Genomic DNA, 20,464 nt, shown 5'->3' with positions numbered 1-20,464 from the left:
CACGGTGCTTCAAAGGGCTGCCCTACAGCTGATCAGCGGTAAAAGGCAGTGTGGTGGTAGACCGGTGTGCTCCAAAAACAAATAGATAGACCTGTATGGCTCTGCAAGCAGTTAAAAGCCTGGTAGACCAGTACCTTGCTAAATCCTAAAGAATTGTCACATGACCATCAAACCATGCCCACAAGATAAGCCACACCCATAGAACCGGTAGTAAAAAATTTTAGAACCCACCCCTGGTTAATCCTATTATGTCCTGAAGGGTCATGTCTTAATCCCATCATCCTGGAGTTGAAGGACTTTTGTTTTGTAGATAGGCTGGCCCAATCTTTCTCAATGGGGACAAAATATCTGCTGGGGGGAGGGAGCTGGGGCTCTAAGTTTCTGTCTCCCTTCAGATTTTTTATTTCTCTTTTAGGGGAAATATTTTATCCCTCCTTTTTTAATATTTCTCAAAATATTTCATTCTTCTGGGAGCACGGTGGCTTCCCACAATATGGAGGCAGTTATTCTTTCTTAGGATGAAAGCAACATTCTCACATATTGTACCATTCTTTCTTTTGATGAAGTCATTTTAGCTCATGGATAAAAACTCCTGTTGTACAATGGAAATACCGTATTTGCTAAGACCAATGGCAGCAGTAGATGAGTGCTATTACACTGAAAACAGGCACCATCTTTCAAAGTATTTTTGCCAGTTACTCAGTTGTCGTGTTTTCTTTTTCTTCTCTCCCAGAAAAGCTTAGCAACAAGATCCCCTGCTGCCTTCAATGACCTTTGGCACAAAGCAAACAGACTGTGTGCCTCAGTGACTGTACTCTGACTGCTGGGGAGGGGAGGGGGTAGGCTGTTAAAACAGTGAAGCCCTTAGTTTGCTGATCCTTGACAACTAAAAATTGCAGCCAGACTCTCAGGCATCACGGAAAAACCCAGAATTGGGGGCTAGAATTTACATGTGAGTTTCAATTAAAACAAAGGTCTTTTTAATTGCTTTAAAATCATCTGTGTTAAATATGCACACACCCAGTATAAATAAATAAGTGCCTAACATTTTGTTCAGGCTATTTAATATACATTTATACAGTACATACAAACAGAGACATGCTTGTACTGACATCATAAAAATCAAACCAGAACTTTTCGTGGAATGGATGAAGCGTATCATAAAAATAAAATGTTCATAAACTATGTGGTATGTTTTGGGAATATTCTTTAATTTAACTAAGAAATATTGTGTTAAAAAACTGACCTTCCAAACATCCAGAATGAAAAGTAGTTTTAGTCTAGTTTAAAAATCAGCAGTCCGGAACCAACGGTTTTCTCCCTAGAGAACAAAGAAAAGGCGGAGGAAAATATTATAGGCACAAAGTCATGGTAGTTTTTGATAACCAAAATATTAGGATTCTGGTGGCACCCTTTCCAACTAAAGTTTGATTAAAAGGCATAAGCTTGCCTCTAGACAAAATGGGTGGCCCTCAAATCAAATCAAATCAATCAACAAACAAGCACACTTCTGTGAAAGCTACAGCTATGATGAAATGAGCTGTAGCTCACGAAATCTCCTACTTTTTAAAAATAAAATCTGTTAGTTGGAAGAGGTGCTAAAAAACTCCTTCAGAGTGAAGAACAAACAGATAGTAAAGAGAGAGGGTGGACAATAGTAGCAAGAATTTAAAAAGTACTACCCATTTCTACCTCAACAAACAGCCTGAACCTGCAGGAATGAAGTCAGGAAAGCTAAAAGATGGCTCAGAATGAACTAAGACTTGCAATAGATGCCAAAACAACAAAAACAAAAACAAAAAGTTTATATCAATATGTAAGGAACAAGAAAAAAGTAAAGGAAATGATTGGTCTACTAATTGAAGAAGATGGCAAGAAAAATGATGGACAGCAGGAAGAAAGTATAACTGCTTAATACCTTGTTTGCCTCTGTCTTCACACAAAAGGAAAAAAATAGTTCAACCTACCAAAAACAACACGTGAAAGACAGAACAGGAATGCAGGTCAAAATGGGCAAGAAATTGATAAGAAAACACCATGCTAAATGAGTTCAAATTGCCAGGACCAGATGGATTACTCCCAGAGTTCTGAAGGAGCTGGCAGATGTAATCTTGGGATCACTGAGCCAAATCTTTTACAGTTCCTAGAGCATGGGGGAAGTATCAGAAGACTGGAAAAGAGCTGATGTGGTTCCAGTCTTCAAAACCAGACCAATTTGCCATCAAAGCCCAGGAAAATCCTGGAAAAGATAAGCAGCAGATTTGTGAGCATCTAGAAATGAACAAAGCCATTACCAGAAACCAGCGTGGGCTTGTTAAAAACAGACCATGCCAACAAACCATATTGCCTTCTTTGATAAAGTCACTAAATTAGTGGATCAGGGAAACACTTGAATATAGTATACTTAGACTTCAGTAAGGCATCTGACAAAGTAGACCACAAGCTACTTTATAGTAATATAGAATAATGTGGGATAGCATCATCTCCAGACAGATTCACAGTTCGCTGACCAACCACATTTGGCATGTAGTCTTCAATGGAACTACATCTACATGGAGGAAAGTATGCAGTGGGGTATCTCAAGGTTCTGTTTTGGGGCCAACACTCTTCAAAATATTCAATGCTCTTTGGGTGAAAACTCACTAAAGAGAGACCCTGGAACTAAAGAGAAACTTCCTGACAGTGAGAACAATTAGCCAATGAAATAGCTTGCCTCCCAGAGAGGTGCACCTTCACTGGAGGTTTTCAAGAAAGGATTGGGCATTTGTATGGCATGATGGAAGGTCTTCTGCCAAGGACAGGGGGTTGAACTAAAAGATCTCCAAGATCCCTTCCAGCCCTATGATTCTATGATTCCACTTGGTCGTTGTCTCACACACACTCTCCCTTATCATGCACATATGCTGCCATAGATAGAGGGACATAACTCAAACAGTAAATATTATGGAAGATGCTTATTTGTTTATTTATACAATGTCTCAATTGCCAAAGCTACTCTAGGTAACATATAAAGAGGAAAAGCAATTTAAAACAGGCATAAACATAGCTAACAATAAGAAAATACAAAGCAACAACTGAAGAAAAATGGATACCCTTCCAGGCATTTCCTATCACTTGCTGTTTTGTTTGTTTGTTTGTTTGTTTGTTTGTTTGTTTGTTTTTTGGTTTTTTTGGAGGTAGGCAGTGTTACAAAAGTAGTTATTGAGACTTTAAAAAGAAGGAATATGTGCATTCCCTGGTCTTCATGAGGCACAATTTTTCTGTAGTCTGTCCTCAAAATATCAGATATGTAGGAGATAAACTGCTACACTGATCCTGGGTTAGGAAAACATTATTGTGCAGTGCTTATCACCAAACATTATACTCTTAAGGGAAATCAAGGAAGACAAACAAAAGATTAGGAACTAGGATGATTAATTTTATTATTAATTAGGCTGTTGGTTTATTTATGTAACCAGTGATGCGCATAGCTTTGTAAAGGCCTGTAAAAAAAAATGACTTGGTTACCCTTAGGCGCTAACAATCTGAATTATATACATACATAAAACCTAAATGCCTATTTATATCTATGAGGTAGAGAAGGGTTTTTTTGAACCTTCCCTGTACCAGGGGGTAAGAATCAGCAATGGCAAAAGTACCACTTAGAGCAATGAAAACAGAGAGTCTGAGGGGATTGGACCCACTTATATGCATAGCCATAAAGAGTTCTATTTTGGAATAAGCAAACCTATGCAGAGCAGAGAAAAACATAAGAAATACTAGGCCACATAAATTAATGGTGTGGAAGGAAGGAAGGAAGGAAGGAAGGAAGGAAGGAAGGAAGGAAGGAAGGAAGGAAGGAAGGAAGGAGCTAAAACAGGTTTGTGCTAACACCGTTCATTATGTGTTTCAACTCCCTTTTAACCTTGTAAATAATTTCATTTCTACTACATCCATATACCATTTCACACATTACCTTTTCCTTTTTAAACTTCTCACTTCTATTTGTAATAATCTTGTCAAGTCCATTTTACCAGGACTTTCTCAGTCTTTTCCTCTTAGAATGGCTATTATGGGGAAAATAGGAAGCAGAAGTATTATGTTCACTACCTTAAGTTGTACAAACTAGAAAGCAGGATATAAATATAATAAATAAATAAAAATATTCATTCTTCCTTCCTTGGCTTGGAATTTAATCCCCATCAATCCTCACTAGGACCAAACCACCTCAGTGTATTCCTTATATTGCTCACTTACTTTTGTATTCAATCCACATTCATTTAAACCCTTCCCTCCTGATTTTATCTCTTTATTTTACACCTCTTAAGAACTCCATTTCCATTGCATTCAATTTCCTTTTATATTTTGCAAGACATAACAAATTCTCACTTCCATACTATAGTTATGTACTTATCCATAGCCATTGTGACTATTTTTGACAGACATTTATTCTTTGCAACAAACTACATATTAACTACTACTTTTGTACCAGCCCTTTTGCACATTTTAGAACTTCAACATCCATTTTCCATTATAAAATTCACCCTCTTCCCCTTGCTCTAGATTTTTTTGCCATGTATGTATAACTTCAATCCATTGTCCATGTCAAACCAGCTACTGCTTTGGTCTTTGATATATTATTATTCAGATCAGTATTCCGCACTGCATCAAACTGCTTAGTTAACATTCACAGAGGTGAAGCATCACCTGCCTGCAAAACTGTACATACATTCACATTCCTAACCATCATACCTCTTCAAGCATTCTTTATACATTAATCTACAAATAAATAAAACTACAGATATAGACATATCCATTTCTTACTCTCTGCTTTTTTATTCTCACACATATCTTGCCTTTTACATTATATTCTTATCACATTCAGCCACTAATTTTATACACCACCTAGTCACTTGTTGACTTGGGCAGCTATAGAAATCAAATTTTAAAATACAGTAACTTTCCAGCAAGTTTATACAAAACATTTCATGATTCTAATCTGTTAAATTTATCACTACCTCTAAATGAAATAATATATAATAACTCACACTCATATACTTTTTGATGACTTACTGAATAACAAAAATCTGATTTGTGCTCACCCTGTCCCACAAAATCCCACTCTAATTCCCAAATTTTGTTCACTGTCATCTCTTGTACCCTAGAATACAATAGTGGGTTTCACTTACCTCCACTACTGGTTCGGAAGTGTGAGTGCATGCGCAGCGCTTCGGCACATGCGCAGAGCTTCTGTGATGATGTCCGGGCGGTGGGCGGAGCCTCCCATCACCGCCACTACCAGTTCACCCAAACTGGTGCGAACCAGTAGAAACTTGCCACTGCTAGAATATTGTTAAACAAATTCCCAGGTATACCTGATCAATTAATTCCCCTGTAGATTTATATTTATTCTTGCCTTATTTCCTTTTGTAGAAGGGAACAATAATGTCATTCTTCTTATCATTCTTATTATTATTATTATTTATTTAATTTTTATACCGCCTTTCTCCCGAAGGACTCAGGGCGGTGAACAGTCAGAATAACATACATATAATGTGAAATAAAAACAATTTAAAATAATTAAACCAATTTGACTCATCAGTTAAGATCCTCAGCATAGAATTTAGACAATTTGAAAATTTATGCCAGCCCGGCTTGGTGAAACAGAAAGGTCTTCAGTGCATGACGGAAAGTACGGAGATTTGGGATCATTCGTATCCCTGGGGGTATCCTGTTCCAAAGGGTAGGTGCTCCCACAGAGAAGGCTCTCCCCCTGGGAACCACCAGTCGACATTGCTTTACTGACGGCACCCTGAGGAGGCCCACTCTGTGGGAGCGTACTGGTTGGTGGGAGGTTATTGGTTGCAGAAGGTGGTCTCGTAGGTACTCAGGTCCTAAGCCATGGAGCATTTTAAAGATAAGAACCAACATCTTGAAGCGCACACGGAAGACCACTGGGAGCCAGTGCAGCTCGCGTAGGAGAGGTGTTACATGTGAGCGCCATGTCGCTCCCATAATCACCCGCGCGGCCGCATTCTGGACCAGTTGGAGCCTCCGGGTGCACCTCAAGGGGAGCCCCATGTAGAGAGCATTACAGTAGTCCAGTCGGGAAGTGACGAGGGCATGAGTGACTGTGCATAAGGAGTCCCGATACAGAATCATGAGGTACAGAAACTATTTTCATACATATTAATCACATTGCACAGCTATTCCACTTTTTACTCCGTGTTTTAACATTTCTACAGTTATATCTTCTACACTGCAGCTTTACTCCACACTTTAACATATCACTATAATTCCCACAGAAATCTCTAAAATACTCTTTTTAGCATTCCCTCATTTTAATTTCATCCCAAATGATTTCATCATTTTTATTTCTAATTCCATTCACTCTGCTGGAGATTTTCTGTTTAACTGTATTCAGCCATTTCCAAAATGATTATTTCCATCAAGATCTCTTTGAATTTTCTCTGCTTCATTAATCGCACATTGTACATTATGTTTCATAGCTTTAGCTGTACTTTCAATGCAGCATTTCCTGCTAATGGGAAAGACAGTAGTGGTCAGTTTTTGACACATTTTGACCAGAATGCCTAGTACAATGAAAGCCAAATTTCATCCCAAACACACTCACTTTATTCTATGCAAGCTGAGTTCTATAATGTACACACATATACTCTTGCCTGCATCCTATCAACTAAGAAATATATGTTGTAGAGTGACACACATCCAGGATACAGATTATATGCTAAGCAAGAGGTCTATAATTGAATCTCTCCCCACTTTCCCAAACACTAAGAAGTTTCCAGACACAACGGTTGGTTAGAAGTGGTTTCTACTGGAAGGAGAAATTAGTGGAAAGTAATGTTATTTTTGCAATGTTTGGTTTATATACACAGAGCGTGCATGGAATCATTCAATACAGGGGTGGGTTCTACTTACCTTTACGCAGTAGACTATAAAATACTGTATGATTGTGCAATAAAAGCTGGAAATCTCATCTCCTACATCTATCTGAAAGTAGGGAGACACAGCACAAGGTTTCACCAGATGACTGAGCAGAACAGGAGTACACAGGATGAGCAATGATTCTGGTATCCTGGCTCCAGATGAATTTATGATATTAAATTTTCATACCACCACCTGAACTGAATCCAGTAAAAATGCAGCTGGAGTAAAATACCAGGATTACATGCTCCACCGAGCAAGTTCCAGTAAGAAATCTGTCTGCAGCCTTTTTATCTGATTGAAGTTTTTGAGCTATCTACAAAAGCAATTTCAAGTAGACTGAATCATATGTGAAATGTTTTTGCCATCTGTTAACTTTTTGTTCCTGGTGATATCAGTGCTAGCGGATGAAATCTATGGGGGGAATACATAAGATATTTTATAGCATCCAAGGTCAAAAAGAAACTGAACACTGAATATTACACCATGTTTAGGACACGTGCCAACACATATGACATTGCTTGTGTATAAATTCCCAGTTTGTCATTTAAAAAGTGAAAAACAAACCCTTTACCAAATGATAGCACAAGCAGAGAATTGTAGAACAAGATGTACATATGCTTGTTTGCCCTATTTTAGCAGAAAAAATAATTTTATAGATAAGTCCACTTGGCTTAATCATGGAACCAGACTTTTTCTTGCCCGGGTTTCTGACACCTAATTTGATTATTGGAGCATGTGAATAAAATTCACTTGCTAGCTAAGATAAAGGTAGGTGTGTATGTCAGGGGTGGGATTGAAAAATTTAACAACCCCTTCACTGCCCAGTTGCTGGGTGGGTGTGGCCATGGGGACGTGACCTACTTGGCCTCCTGCACCATGGTGGGGGGGCATTTTTGCCCTCCAGAGGCTCCAGAGGCTTTCCTCGAGCATCTAGGAGGGCGAAAACAGCCTTCCCCGGTCTCCGGAGGTCCTCCGGAAGCCAGAAATGGGCCCGTTTCCAGAATTCCGGTAGGCCCGTTTTTCACCCTCCAGAGGCTCCAAATCTTTCCTCGAGCCTCCAGGAGGGCAAAAATGGCCTCCCCCAGGCACTGGAGGCTCTCCAGAGGCTGAAAATGGGCCCATTTCCAGACTTCCAGTAGTCCCGTTTTTCACCCTCCCAGAGCCTCCGTGCGGTCCCTGCACTAAACCTCGCATCCAAAACAGGCAGCGTGGAGACTCCTGGGTAGGGCAGGGAGGGGTGGGCGGGGTCAGCCAGTCCTTGGAACAACCAGTTCAGCGAACCAGATTAAAATTAACATCCGGTTCGCCTGAACTGGTCCGAACCGGCTGAATCCCATCCCTGCTCTGTGTGTGTGTGTGTGTGTGTGTGTGTGTGTGTGTGTGTGTGTATGTGTGTGTGTTTCTGTGATACTCTCATTGTCATGACTTTTAACTGGGTGAAACAATGCATCATAGAGCAACAATTTTTGAACCAAGGTACCTCAGATTGTTTAGCTTACAGAGTGCATTCAAAATATGGGACCCATGACTTCCAAGGCAATGAAATTTGGGAAAGTTGTGGTTGCTGTTGTGCTGCTCTCATGATGCTCATTTTGAACAAGTTTACCAACCACTCTTGCAATCCATTATTAAGTCCCCCATCCAACAGGATCCATTTTCCTACTTGCCTGGGAGGAGAGGGGAGGGGAGGGGAGGAGAGGAGAGGAGAGGAGAGGAGAGGAGAGGAGAGGAGAGGAAAGGAAAGGAAAGGAAAGGAAAGGAAAGGAAAGGAAAGGAAAGGAAAGGAAAGGAAAGGAAAGGAAAGGGGAACAGGGAGGAATGAACCTCTCTTCCTGAACCAACCCCATGTGCTCCTCTGACCTATGGCACTCCACACACATCCTCCCTGACACATGCCAGCACCACTCTTCATGCCTTCCCTACCAGCTTTCCACGAGGAAACTTAGTGAAGCAGTCAGCAGAAAGTCAGAAGTCACTCCTGGTTCACATTGCTTTTTTTTTTTTGGTCACCTGCAGTCATTCTGTTATTCTGTGTAGGTAAAGAAATATCTCTGAAACAATGGCACAACATGGATTGGGTTTCTAGTATGGATATATGTGCACATATTTGTGTGCAGTGTACCTCAGCATCACTTCATGTTCAGTGGTATGGCTTGGTGAAGGTTACTGCAAAATCCCCATTTCCTCCCAATCAGCTCGGGAGGCAGAGAATAGCTGGGGGTGGGGCCAGTCAAAGGTGGTATTTACCGGTTCTCCGAACTACTCAAAATTTCTGCTACCAGTTCTCCAGAACTGGTCAGAACGTGTTGAAACCCGTCTTTGTTCATGTTGTCTATTATTAACATTCCACTATCCTTAGCCTGCAATTTCCTGAGGCTTCAATTCAAGATATTCAATTCCAAGCAGAATATTGTCCATATGACTGTTGTTATAAGAAAGACACACCAAAATAAAAGAAAACAAATAATAGAAACTAAATGAATTCACAGCAAAAATAATTGTTAAATGGCTATCAAAATATTTTGCTGAAAAGATGTTTTGCATTTCTCATTAAACTAAATGTTATAAACTAGTATTTGCTATTTATTCCGAATGATTTTAAATCTGTTTCTATGTTCTTTCTGAGATGGTACATCCATTTCCAAATAAACTCTATTCCTTCTTAGAGTATGATGAGGATAATTTGTCTAATCAGGAAAATAATTTCTAATACAGTGGGTTCCTGTCATTACTATCAGCATCTTTATTCCTCAGATCGTCAAGCAATTATATTTGCCTTCCATTATACTTATGACTTATCAGGACCACTCCCTGAGCTGCTTTGGCAAAATTATTATCCTTTAAATTCTATTATTGCAATTAAATTTGAACTCAAGTCTCCTAAGTCAAACCAAAACATCCATCTTTGGGGAGTATATTGCAAAATAGATTCAGTGGTCCGTATAAGGAGTGAGGTGCGTGGGCTAGAAACAGAGAGCAGACAGAGAGAATTGTCTAACTAGTAGCTTGCTTTCATGATACAATAAGCCAAACCCAGCTGTTATTTTCTTACATCTCGAACTGCTTTTCCTGACTATAGAAGGTACAGTCAGCTCCCAGGAATCCATGTTACCCGCTGTAACATCTCGCAGCAGCTGAAACAGTGATGAGTCAGCAGGCTGGTTCTCACTGGCAGCTTGCTGATCCCTGGCAAGAACATCAATCCAAGTCCTGCTGCCTCTCTTCATCAGGTCAGTGTTTCTTGCTGGCACCAGCAAATAAATTCCTGGGTCTTGCTAGCCTTGGCTCAGGAGAGCACCAAAAGGAACTGAGCATTGCATCCCAAGCATGTCTTTTTTCCCCTTCGTGTTTGTGGAAAAACAACCTTAAAAAAAAAAATCAAAACTAAAAAGTCAGTGAGCATAGAACAATAAAAGAACTCAGCTTCAATAACTGTGGAATAGATATGGTATACTTTTGTTGGCCTTTGTGCTGGAAAACAACAATGGATTTCAAGGTAGCCTGGGAACATGGCATTATATCATTGAAAGATGTGTTTATTTTATATAAAATCTAAAACTAAAATCTTGACTTGTATGTATTCATTTGATTTAAATTACAACTGGTGCAATGACTTGGACTGATCCTGCCAATATCCTTCTTTTACCATATTACAACTGCATGAAAAGTTTAAAATATATTTTTCTCAAATTTGGAGAAAAAAATCATTCATGGTTCCCTGTTGAAATAGGCACATGAAAAGTTGTGTTAAAAGAAACCATTTTGTTGCAAAGATGCATCAAAGTGGATTAATATTTCTGGCTAGTGGTGAAATGCTCCGAAGTCTGCTATCGGTTCGCTGTACACGCATGCGCAGTGCACACCAAATACATGCTACTGCGCATGCACGTGTGGTGCATGCCAAATGCATGCTGTGTGCGCACATGCGCAGTGTGCACCAAATGTGCGCTTCACACGCATGCGCACCACAGGCGCTACCATGCAGCGGTGAAAAAGGAGGCTTAAGAAGCCTTTTCCAAGGTAAGTGGAACAGCTGCTTTCTAGCGAATATAAATCGTGTGGCACAGCTGATTGTCGGAAATACCGGTTAGTCCAGTAATTTTACTACTGGTTCACCTGAACCAGTAGCTTTTATTACTACCGGTTCGGGTGAACCGGTCCAAACCGGTAACATTTCACCCGTGTTTCTGGCATTTAAAATCTTCAGTGTTTCTCTTTTACAAGCAAGAGAACACCAGGCTAATACTGTATACAGATTTCTATTGTATGGCAAAGAGCAGTCTAAGAGAGCAACCTAGAAAACAGCATGAAGCAAAGTGAACCAAACATTGATTATCATGGTAATGAACATAGCTACAATCCATCCAGCAACCATGCATAGTCCATTTAAAGAAAACAATTTAGATTTTAAAATCTGATTATAAAGGAACCATTTTTTTTCCTAGTTAGATCATCTATGGGTTATTCACTGTCTCCTAATGATACTGAAAATACATTTTTTGACGTTTATTTAGTAACATAATTTCAATCCTGTCTACTTCAACAAACTCAGGGTGGATCATAGAAAATGTTTTAAACTAATTAAAACATAAGAACATTAAAAAGCAACCTACACCATACACCCAAATCAAGCTCTAAATGCTCATCAGAGTATTTTTTTATTCCAAATTGGAAAAAAAAGGAGACAACTGGAACTTGGGAACAGTTCATTCCACTATTATGGGGCAGCCATCAAGAAATCTGCTTCTAGGCTTCCAACTTCATAATCTTTTGAGGAGGACTTAGAAGTGAGCATTCCTTCCTGGGTTAATCCAATCAAATAAACAGAATCTTTTTGGAGATAAGTAACTATGCTATGAAAGAGTAGGATAAAATATTTTAACTATGTAATCCTACCAGAGAAGTGTCTCATGAAATGAAAAGATGACATATTTATTCATCTGCCTTCTTGAATATTGATTGATTGTTCAATTATGTGCTATCAAGCTATCAAGAGTTTTGACTCTTAGAATCCACATAGTTTTCCTTTATGGCAATCTCTCCCTAACTTGACCTTTTAGGTTTTCTAATGGTGTACCCATTGCCAATGTAACTGAGTCCATCCACTGCTGGTCCTCTTCTATTTACTTCCACCTTTCTTAGCATTACAGCTTTTTCCAGAGAGCTAACTTTTTACATAATGTGTCTGAAGTATTATTATTTGAGCCTGATTGTTTGTAATTCAACTGAGAACTCTGATTTGAACAAACTCTGCTTGATCAATGACCCATAGGTTTGTTTTCTTGGCTGTCCAGTGTATTCTGAAGAATCTTCTCAATATCAAAGTTCAACACCATTTATATTCTTCCTGTTGTGTTTAAATAAGTCCAACTTTTGTTTTTCCATAGTTGCAGAGAATACCACTGCTTGCACAGATCTGATCTTTGTAGATTGACACATCACAATATTTGAATACTGCATCATTTTTAAGGCCATCATGGCTGATTTACCAAGTGCTACTTATTGACAAATTTTGTTGACTATTTGTTTCTTTACTGTTGATGATTTGATTTTATTGAATTTCTATTGATCACAAAAGGCAGAAGCTATCTACAACTTCAATGTCTTTATCATCAATTCTAGTTGTTGTACCTGTTAATTTGGTCTTCTTTACATTTTAGTTCCATTTTTTCCACAATGCTCCTTTACATTTTTTAGTAGACCTTACAGATCCTTTGAATTTTTGGCTATTAAGGTCAGTTTATCAGCATAGCACAGCTTATTTCTCAGATTTTAAAACCATACCATGTCAGTTCATTTATTTATGTAATAATTCATCCTGTGTATTTATTCAAGATTAGCCTGAATGCATATGCATATAGGATTTTATTCAGAAACAATTTCTGCTGCAATCAATAGGACCTCCTCTCAGGTAAGTTATGTCCATGTTATATAAGTTATATAATATAAGTTATATATTTACATTTGTTTTCTACTCCATTTCTCTAAATTAGTCTATAGCTGCATTATTATAATATCTCCTCTCAGGCTAGTGGGAATCCAAAACTTCAATAGCAAGGATTTTTATAACTGATCCAATGGAGAAGGATAGAATCATCTTGTGAGGTTTTATTTAAACTATTTCTGCTTCTGTGTTTGGCTTTCCTTCCCCACACATTTCTTTAAAAACAAAGCATGTACATTCATAATCTGCTTTCTCAGCAGAAGTGGTGGCCTCATCGCAGGATCTCAAGTGTCTTTCTTCAGACTGGGAAATGAGAAAAACATACATGGCTTGGAATGAGCCAGGAAAAGCCTATCTGTCCCCTGGCTTTTGGAAATGCCCGTGTATAGTTACAGTTTAATCTTGGAAATGTCAGACAGCTGTTCCTGGTTGCTAGGAAACCAGAGCACATTATGCAGATGTCAGAGACCTCAAATGTCTGCCGGAAATTGCAGCCTGCCTTGTGTAAGGAAAGATGCACATTTCCCTGTCTGGGGAGCTCAGCAGGAACCCACCACTCCCCACCACCCCCATTCACCCACCCCACACACATGCCATTACCCCAATCTCCATATTGAAGGGGGAGATGGCTGCTCTGCCAGACAACTCAGTACATTCTGGAAAATAAAACTGCACACAAAAGAATTCAAAACAGAAGAGGTTTTCTTAGCTTAAGGGTGGAGAGGTGTGGGAGGGAAGAACTTAAAAGGAAAAAACTTTACAGTTGGTAGCTACAAATATAAATTGGAGATATAAATATATTTTGGCGTGTAGTAGTTAACCTGTAATATGAAGGCAAAAGCGACAGTGGATGGTATGTGTACTGAATTTTAAACAGTTCTACATTTTGTTATATTTAATAAGCTTAAATAATGAGACAGTAAATACGAACTTGTTGAAAAGGCAGGTGGAATTTTTTTTTACACTTTATTAATAACATCAACAAAAGATACAGGTTTAAATGCAACATCTTTTGCATAATAATATCCTGGATTTGAATGAAATTTCACCATGCAACATTGTTCAGGTACCACAGACACTTGACAATTTAACAAAAGTGCATGCTGATAATTGTCACCTGAATAATTTCTGAGGAAACTTGGATTATTGCTAAACCTCTAAAAATCTTCCCTCTAAGAATAAAGCTTTACAAGCACATGGAAAATAAAAGCCAGAACGCTCCATACACAGAGACTCTACCACCCTAGCAAATCAATTATAAATGGATGTTTTCGGTTTCTTCTCTTTGGTGGGTTAATGAGGGACAGACCCAGAATGAGATCTTTCCCTATAGTTGCCCTATTCTGGTCAAACATGCCATCCTAGAAATCTTAGGGTTGCACCCTCCTGCCATTTTGCAACCAAGGCTCACCACTTCAGTAGTGTTTTTGAAGATTAAAACAATAAATGGATTTGTTTTGCAATCCTTCTGAATGTGCCATTATTTTTTGAGTTAGAACTACTAGTAGGAATACAATTCTTTAATCCCGTTATTATTTATTTATAGTCTTCTGTTTTTTATTCTTTCCAACCCTACAGAATGTTGAAACTCTGTAATGGATTTCAGGATTTGACTGTACCTGCTTGTATAGCTGTACAATCTTAAGACAGCTTGCTGAAAACTGAAAAAAATGAAACCAAAGGGGTTTTTTGGGGGGACGGGGGAAGGAGAGGGAAAGGAAAGCCAGGAAAAGAAAGACTGAGTTTGAAAATGGGCTAGTACAACCCAGGAATTAAGGAAAAAAGCAAAGAAAAAAAATCTCCAATACATCCCTATGGGAGATGCCAATTCAGCAGTTCAAAATTTTGCCGATTATTCCATTCTATGCCCCCTTCCTCCCCTCCCCCAGTTATAGGAATCAGAACAGAGCTATTTTGAAAGCTCTGCATGTTTTCCCTACCTTGTTATCATCTGATGATAGCCACTCCAAGACTTTGGAGCAACATGGAATACATTTGTTGGTAAGTACATAAATGCATTGTGCTTGTGTACCACTCAAGCTTAGAGAGATGACAGGAAGATACAACCATTATTTCAGTAGAATTGCTGCAATATCTTCTAAAAGTACCATAAATAAGATAAATGAGTATGTGCGATTAATCCAGGCAAGGAGGAGAAATAACATGGTAGAAAAAATGTAAAATGCCATAAAAATGGCAGATACAATTCCTCCCTGCCCCCTCCAACATCTCCAGAAACACTTCCAGAGAACATAAATCAATGACAACCAAGTATCACCCATGCACAAAAGGAGCAAATGAACTCAGACTCACAGAGATACATTCTCAGCAGAGATATATTCCTGCATCATTAACACACAATATATCAAACAATATCACAGTGTCCCCATTCATCAGCCCTAAAGAGCACAGGCAATAAAAACATACTATTACCAGTCTCCAACTATCCTTTCAGGTAGGAGTTCAAATTCCCTGTACATGGAAAGGAAAGGAAAGTATACAAGAATACAGCATTAATATACTGCACTATAGCTATTGTTGAGTTAGAAAATACACACAGCCCTTCTGGGACCAAGACTCAAAATTCATGTAAGGAGGAAAAGAGGTTTTTTTTCCCCCCCTAAGCAGGGAATAGGAAGGAGTAGCGCATACAACAAGTGATTTACAAACATATTTGGCAATAGTCTTCTGCATTAGACATAAGATTGAAAAGCAGATTGAAGGATAAGCTCTGTTGGAAGAAATGTCCATCTGGGTTCAGTTCCAAGTGGGGAGAAAGACACTGGAAACATGGAGGCTATTTGGAAAGATGGTTTAATGGTGGACAGGACCACATGGTTTGAGGTCCTGGGCAAAATGAGCACGTGGAAGAGAGAGAGAGAGATTTATACCCAGAGGTGGGCTGCTACCAGTTCGGACCGGTTCACCAGAACCGGTTGTTCCTATTCTGCACGGTTCAGAGAACCAGCAAATCGGACCACCAGCTGGCCCCAGCTCATCTGTTTTTCGGGCTGTTTTCGGCCATTTTCAGGCCATTCTTGGCTGGATTTCGGTGAAAAATGGCCTGAAAAACAGCCAAAAAACAGGCCGTTTTCAGGGTGTTTTTCCGGCCAAAATTGACCCAAAAATTGGCCTGAATATGGCTCAAAAAAACCACCCAAAAATGGCCATTTTCTGGGCTCTTTTCAGGCCGATATTTGGTCCAAAAATGGCCTGAAAAATGGTCTGAAAATGGCCTGAAAAAGCTGGCTGCAAGAGGAAGAGAAGCCAGGTGTGCCAGACCCAGATGTGTCCCGGGTGCCCTCGTCCCAGAAGCAGCAACCTCACACTGTTCCCCTCTCTGCTAGCCCCTTTCTTCACACGGTATCGCCCAGCAATGGAGATGGAGAGGGAGAAGGAGGCAGCGTTTCTGTGTGCTCCCGTTTCTGTGTGGCACTCTCCCCTCAATGCTAGCAGCCGCCACTGCCCTCTCCCTCTCTGTCTCCGCTGCTGGACAATCCTGTGTGAAGAAGGGGGCTAGCAGAGAGGGGAGAGTGTGAGGTTGCTGCTTCTGCGATGAGGGGACCCAGGAAGCATCTGGTTCTAGCTTACCCAGCTTCTCTTCTTCTCGCAGCTAGCTTTCCCAGTCTAGCTTGACGCAGTCTCTCTCTCTTTCACACACACACACACACACACACACACACACACAGAGAGAGAGAGAGAGAGAGAGAGAGAGAGAGAGAGAGAGAGAGAATGAGAGGGAGGGAGATATGTTGGATCTTTCTTTCCTCCCACCCCTCCACCGTAGACCCCTGGATTTCTTCCCCAACACTGCCTGTCCCATACAGGTACAACCCACACAAGTGACATAGACTTGGCCACTCCCACTCAGTCACATGACCCCCCCCAGCCAAGTCCCATCCAACCACGCCCACCCAGCCAGCCAGTGATTAGGGCAGAGAACCAGTTGTTTAAAAATTTGGAGCCCACCACTGTTTATGCCCTCTCTTAGGCCCCACTTTGGAGCTTCCTGTTCCTGTATAAGAAATGTATTCTGATTGGTTGTCAGACTCCCATGGGGCCATACAAGGGTAACTTTGTAGGTTTTCTTGAGTCCCAAGCTTGGTTGAATGGTGCTGAGTGAAGCAATCTCCCAGGTGCCATGTTCTGAGTTCTGTTGCTAGATGGGTAGAGGGCTAATCCTATCATGTCCTGTGGGCCATGTCTTAATCCCCTCACCCTGTAGCTGGAGTGGGGGGGGGGCAGGGAGCTGTTTTGTCTTTAAAACATGTTTCTCCTTTTCTCATCCAAGGAAATATAATATTCTGCCTTTTTAATATATCCTAAAATATTTCATTCTTCTGGGGGGGTGGGGGGGTGCTAACTTCCTTCAGCTCCATTAGGAGAAAGAGGCATAAGGGGACAAGGGGAAAACTGTAAAATGGTAAAAGAGGACGAGTTTTGTAACTTGAAACTCATGCTGCAAATACTATAGAGCAGTAAACCATAGAATAGAATCCAGAATCCACAACCTAAAGTTAAAAACTTGACAATGTGGAAAGGAATATCTTTCATGTAATCTCAAAAGATTACAATAATCCACTCACAAGTGATCCAAGTCTCAGATATTTAAACTCCCAGTATTTACAACAAGCATTGGAAGCTGACTGGGAATGATGTAATTGCAGACTCAAGACATCTGGTTAGGAAAACCTGCCTTGGCCAAATTAGTGGCCAAGAATATGATAATAGTGCTAGGAGATAATGATTTTAGCATTAGTCACTTGGTGATTCTTGGCTAATTAGGCCAAATAGAGAGGCAGATTTGCTGACCCATCTAGTCTCATAGGAGCAATGTAATATGTCCAAACAAAGATCAGGACTCAGCAGGTGTTTAATGAGGTACAAGAATGTTGTGTGCAAAAGGAATAGTTTATCATACCCTGCTTTCTTTACTTTCTTTACTTTTAATTAAAAAATCTGAAGTTTAAAAACATATTATCAGACTAGCAAATTTTATCAAAAGTATCACCTATTAGTCCCCTTGCATTTTACCAAAATCGTATAGAGTCAACTACTGGATACACAGGAAAAGGCATTATTTCATATAGTTCCCAGGCTATCAAATATACTCTCTAATGAGATATGTTTGGCTTGCACTATTTCCCTATTTAGGAAGATAAAACCATAACCAGGTACTTTAATTATTGCTTTTAATTATGATTTTAACTGTATTCATTTTGTATTGTTCGTCCTATATTTTCTGTTTTTTATTGTTATGCTACCTTGAGTATTAGAATAAACAGAAAGGTAGAGTATAAATGCAATAATACTAGATTTTTAAAAGGAACGTGGCTTGAAAACAACTATTTTGACAATGACAATGCAGATTAAAAACATATCCCTGATGTTTCCCTACCTCCAGTATGCCCTTCTGAAAGTATGGATTTTATTTCCCAGAATTCTCAGCTGTAGCCTTGATGACTAGGGAATTCTGAGAATTTAAATATGATCACATATTAAAATTGGTTGATTGATTGATTTTACTCACTTTGTATGACCCAACTCCCAACTACTCTGGACAGTTCACAAGAAAAGTGAAAACAGTACAGTAATAAAAGAAGCAAAGAAGGTGAGCATCCATATTGTGAAGACTACTTTAATGGTTACATCATGAAGTGCCATCAAGTGTTTTCAGCTTCTAGTAACCACATAGATTTTCTCCATTATAACCCATCCTAGGCTCTCTGAAGTCTCCCAACAGGGCACTCATTGCCATTATAACTTGAGTCCATCCACCCTCTTCTCTTTCCTTCTATCTTTTTCCAGCATTAAAGCATTTCCATACAGCTAGGTTTTCACTAACGTGTCTGAAGTAGGATAATTTGAGCCTGATTTCTTAAGTGACAACTCTGGATTGATTTCTTTGTTGTAAATTTGTTACTATACATAGCTATGGGGTTTAGTTCTTTTTAAAATACTCTATAGAGGTTTTATGCTTCCTTAGTTATGGTAAATAATAATAGCCAGCACTTTCAATTGTGCCAAGAAACCGTCCAATTCAGATTATAATACCAAACTCCCAATAATAAAATTTGGCAAAACTCTAATTAGGAAAAACCCACCCAATGGAACGTGCCGGCAGATGCATCTCTTTAGAATAGAATAGAATAGAATAAATAGAATAGAATAGAATAGAATAGAATAGAATAGAATAGAATAGAATAGAATAGAATTTTTTTATTGGCCAAGTGTGATTGGACACACAAGGAATTTGTCTTGGTGCATATGCTCTCAGTGCAGAGGTGGATTTCAGCAGGTGCTGACCAGTTCTGGAGAATCGGTAGTAAAAATTCTGACTGGCCCCGCCCCCATCTGTTCTCTGCCTCCCAAGTCCCAGATGATCAAGAGGAAATGGGGATTTTGCAGTAACCTTCCCCTGGATTGGAGAGGGAATGGAAATTTTACAGTATCCTTCCCCTGCCATGCCCACCAAGCCACGCCCACCAAACCATGCCACGCCCACCAAGCCACACCCACAGAACCGGTAGTAAAAAAATTTGAAACCCACCACTGTCTCAGTGTACATAAAAGAAAAGATACGTTATGTATCTTATGATGGAAACACTCTCCTAAGTTTGTTTCCCAAATGTGTATTCATACCCACTTGTGTTGACTCTGTTACCCGGGAATCTCAAATTTCTAGCAACCGGCTCATTTTGCACCCACTTTAATAAAGAGTGAAAATCACAGCGGTTTCTCCCGTTTGCCCCCCCGCCCGCGGCCCAACGCTACAAACTGGCTCGCCGAGCCCTTTGCCAAAGCCATCGTCATCGGGGTGGTGGGGGGGAAATAAATGGGCCAGGTAAAAAGAGCGCTGCGGTTGCCATGGTGACGAGAGCGAGGGAGCAGAGTGATCGATAGGCTTGCGTCGCCTCATCTGGCTGCCGTCCACGTGCTGCTACGGAGCGGGGAGCAGGGAAAGCGGCGGGGGAGGGAGCGAAGGGTAATGAAAAGCGAGAGCCGGGCAGACGGGGCCAGAGATTTGATATGCAGCCGCCTCGGCCGCTGCCGCTCAATCAATACACCTTGTCGGCTAGCTAGCGAGTAATTGGCTAGCTCCAATTTTTGCTCAAGCAAAACAGAGAAAGAGCTATTATCTCCCTAAATCCTCCGTGTCACACCCTTCCCCTCCCTGCTTTAGGTTTCTGGTGGATTCATTCACCTGCTAGATTTGCCACTCTGGACCTCCTGCAAAATCTTTCTAGCCAGATTTGGTTCCCCAAATAAGAGCATTTTTCCTCTTCTTGGGGGCTGCATATCCTTCAGCATGGCAGCCACAAGAGCAAGGGAAGGTGGAAAGCAGCTGTGGAATGAAAAATAGAGCCCAAAACGGGTGGTGCGCCGTTTATTTTCTCTCTCTTCCTTCTGCTTCATTCATTCTAGCTCTTTTTGTGTCGTCATTGCAAATCAAAGTGAAGTCTAAAACTGAATACTGACAAAAATTGCAAAACATAAGAATTGCCTTTTAAAAATAAAGTACATCAATTTATTTCACATTTTGATAGTTAACTGCTGAGGTGAGGGAAGAATCTATTCTAAGCTAATAGG

At 40.0% G+C, this 20,464-nt stretch overlaps 1 long non-coding RNA gene across 1 annotated transcript in view; it reads left to right on the top strand.

The window, feature by feature from the left end:
• Nucleotides 1–12,816: 12,816 nt before the first annotated feature.
• LOC117665855 (uncharacterized) overlaps nt 12,817–20,464 on the top strand; it is a 36,864-nt gene continuing 29,216 nt past the window's right edge. The window contains exon 1 of the long non-coding RNA XR_009621282.2: nt 12,817–12,841. This is a non-coding gene — a long non-coding RNA (uncharacterized LOC117665855). The remainder of the gene's footprint in view (nt 12,842–20,464) is intronic.

This window comes from Pantherophis guttatus, chromosome 1, assembly GCF_059756535.1.
Source record: "Pantherophis guttatus breed Tessera chromosome 1, ASM5975653v1, whole genome shotgun sequence".
NCBI classification, from domain to species: domain Eukaryota; kingdom Metazoa; phylum Chordata; class Lepidosauria; order Squamata; family Colubridae; genus Pantherophis; species Pantherophis guttatus.
The sequence above is the reverse complement of the archived record's forward strand: the minus strand, read 5'-3'. Positions and strand labels throughout refer to the sequence as shown.